Below are 3,693 nucleotides of genomic sequence, written 5' to 3'. Positions count from 1 at the left end.
AGTCGCGGTTGCGCAACCGCGACCGAACGGGCGCGACTAAAGGCCCCACCCTTTAGTCGCGGTTGCTTAAGAACCGCGACTAAAGGCCCGTCCACGTGGGCGCCAGGCGGCCGTCGGGGCGGAGGACCTTTAGTCGCGGTTCTTCTGGCCAACCGCGACTAAAGGCCGCCGCAGGTTTAGGGTTTTAGCCCCCCCCCTAAACCTGTTTTCTGTTTAATTTGTATTGTTTTATTTCTTTTGTGCTTTATTTTAATTTTGAAGGAGTTTCACATATTCTACGGTACTACATACATGCATATGAATGTACAATTTCAAACAAATTTGAAATTAGAACCAAAAAGAATTCAAGAGGAATATACAATATATATTCAATATCATCGGATGACCATATACAATTTTGAACAAGTTTCCATACATAATTTAATGCATATAAAGTTCTACGTCCCCGTAATGGTGTTCTCCTTTAGGATGGAGGACTTCCCTCCTGAACCATCCAGCTAGTTCCTCTTGAAGTGGTCGGAAGCGAGCTTCTGGACTAAGCATCATCCGGAGGTTATTCCTCTGAGCATTGGTATCACTCGGAACCCGCTCAGAGGTGTATCTCCGGATCATCTCACAGACATAGTATGCACATAGATTGGTCCCCGCTGGCTGAATATCCTCACCATTCTTAGCCTTTGCCCTTTTGAATTCTAGCTGTTTTTTGAATTCACCGACCTTTGTATCTACGAACCGTCTCCAAACCCTACGAGGCAAGAGAGTTATTAGTTACTTGATATTAGGAAATGAACGAAATAGGCCGGTCGATATAGAGCGCAAATGAATGAAAATAATTACTTCTGTAGCATTCTTCTCATGTCGACCCAAAGCTTTGGATCCTTATTCAGAGAGTCGTGGACGAGACATTCTGAGGTGTCAACTTTAATTACTAGCAGAATCCAGTGGAACCTGCGGACACGATACATGCACAGTACGTCATGCATAACTCATCGATTAGCCGGCCACATACCATGCATGGAGTAAACAAAAGAGAATGTGCTCAAGACAGAAACACTCACCCAAAATGGTAAGGAAATAGAATATCACTTTTGAGTTCCTGCTTTGTAAGAAACTGCCACAGGTCTGCCTCCATGTCGGCGGGGTGATGCTCCAACACATATCCATTAACGATGTGTGGGTCAATGAACCCAACATCATGGATGTTCCTTACTCTGCATTCCTTAATCTTCATTCTGCATGTATAATAGCGGACACAACAATATAGTTAGGACATATATATAGTGCAGGCAATATGAACGAGATGGGGTAGAAATAAATCACTTACAGAACGTAGCAACTGATGATAGATTTCTCGAGCTCGCGCAGATTGAAAAGCTGGAACAATTCACTCAGATGAATTTGTACATAGTAATGTTTGAAGTGATGCTCATATCTAACTTCCGCATAAATATATTCTTTGGCGTTTTTATTTTTTATGTAACCCTTGTACCATTTCAGCAGACCTTTCATTTGTGGAGGTAGATACTCTTCCTGCGCAGGCTCGACGAGAGGCCCATTCTTCACATATGTAATTACTACCTCCTTCACTGGCGCCTCATCAAGGCCTAACAGTTCACGAAGAGTAATACCTAAGTTGGCCGCTTGTTCTCTGGCACTCATTACAGTCAATCCATGTGCTGCCGTAGCTGCTATGATATCGGGGTCATCCGGACCGGCGGCTTTCACTATAAGCGGGGCAATCGATTGTTTACTTTGTTCCCCGAGCTGGGCAACTCGTTTCCCGCTTTTTTTACTTTCTAATTCCGTTTTCTCGGCCTCCTCCAAGGCTTTGTTCTCCTGGTTCTCCGCCCGCTCTTTCTTCTCCTTCAACATGAATGCCTGCCTACGAAGTTCACGTGCATAGTCGTCAGGCAGATTCTTCGCGGCTTGGGACGGTGTGCTCAAAAATGACTTAGCCCACTTCTTTTGCTCATCAGAAAATACTGGCTTGGGCTCGGGCTCTCTTTTCTTCTTGCAGTCCGCCTTCCATTTCTCATGATCAGCAGCCGCGGCCGCGGCAGTTTCCTCGGCACTACGTTCCCAAGGCCTTGTGGGGAGAGGCTTCAATGATGGCTCTGGTACCTTTGTGGTCTTAGGTACATAAGGGTCCGGGTTAATAATCCAGGACTGCTTCTGCTTCTTTGCCGGAGGTGGATTGGGGGGCAGCGTCTGATCACCCGCCGGACGAGGACTGGGGGTGGCGTCTGATCACCCGCCGGACGTTGTGGACTGGGGGGCGTCGGCTGACGTGACGGAGGTGTAGGTGAACCGCCACCACCGTAGGGGGGTGGACTTGTTGTCCTTGGCGCCTCGCCTGGAAACTTGATAAACTTCTTTTGCCATAGAATGAAATGGCGCTTGACATCTCCAAGTCTTTTCTCCCCTTCAGGTGTAGCAATGTCAATCTCCAGGTCCTCAAACCCTTGGACTATGTCCTCCACCGTGACACGAGCATAGCCATCTTGAATGGGGTTGTTGTGGTGGAGTGCTCCAGGTAAACATGGTAAAGCACTGCCGATGGCTACCTTCATGGACATGTTCCCGATAGGATAATACAGATGACATTCTTTCATCTCCTTTATATCGTCCACGGGGTAGCGAGGAGGCTCCGATGAAGTAATTTCGACCACCAGAGGCTCCGGTGCAGTAATTTGGACCACCAGATGGTGCATGTTTCTCCTTGTTTCATCGTCTTGGTTGTGCCACGCTTTGACGACGTACTCGATTGTTTCGACGATCCGGCCGAGGGCTAAAATAAGAAAGAGTCGCGCGCGTTAGTACACACATATTTATTCAAATCAGTTAGTTTGTATCACCAGAGGCTCAATGTATATATATACCTCGGCGCCGGAGGTGGTTGCTACTTCCATTTGAAGATCGTCGTTTATCGACGTTTGTTCGGCATCATCTTGCTGACGGCGCCCTTCATCTTCACCGTCAAGGTTCAGATAAGAAGAGATATCATCTTCTTCTTCTCCGGTCGGCACATATTGAATATCGCCGTTTATGATGCCGAACATATGTGCTTCACCGTCCGGATCATAGTTGTCCATAATCGGGTCAGCTCTATCGTCCGCCATTATGTCAGTCCTGAAAACATGTAGTAAAAACAAATTAATTAAGTGAAGAAGGGGGGCGGTGGCGGTGGCGGTGGCGAAAGGGCGGTGGCAAAAGGAGGGGGCGAGGAAGGGGTGGGAGAGGGTGTCGCGGTAGAGCGCGAGACGGGGCGGCAGACGACGGCGTCACGGAGAGGGAGGCGAGGACAACACACATGTATAACCCTCGCCGCCCCCTCTCGATCCCTAAAAAAAACACCGCGCGCATCGCCGCCCCCCTCGCCGCCCCCTCTCCGTATATACGTTTTTTTTTGTTAATTATCAAATTTTATGGTTATTTGTTAAGTTATACGTTTTTTGTTAATTAAGTTATTTTACGGTTATACGTTTTTTGTTAAGTTATTTTACCGTTTTTGTTAAACTAATTAACTAGTTAAAATTAAAAAGAACAAAAAAAATTCTCTCCCCCTCTCCAAAATCTCGCTAGCTCTCTCTACGTGGGCGATAGGGGGCGGCGGGCGACGGCGGGCGGCGGCGTTGAGGGCGGGCGAGAGGCGGCGCGGTGGGCGAGGGAGGCCGGCCGGCGTGGGCGAGAGGG

The sequence above is a fragment of the Triticum aestivum genome, chromosome 7A (genome assembly GCF_018294505.1).
Source record: "Triticum aestivum cultivar Chinese Spring chromosome 7A, IWGSC CS RefSeq v2.1, whole genome shotgun sequence".
Classification (NCBI taxonomy): domain Eukaryota; kingdom Viridiplantae; phylum Streptophyta; class Magnoliopsida; order Poales; family Poaceae; genus Triticum; species Triticum aestivum.
The sequence above is the reverse complement of the archived record's forward strand: the minus strand, read 5'-3'. Positions refer to the sequence as shown.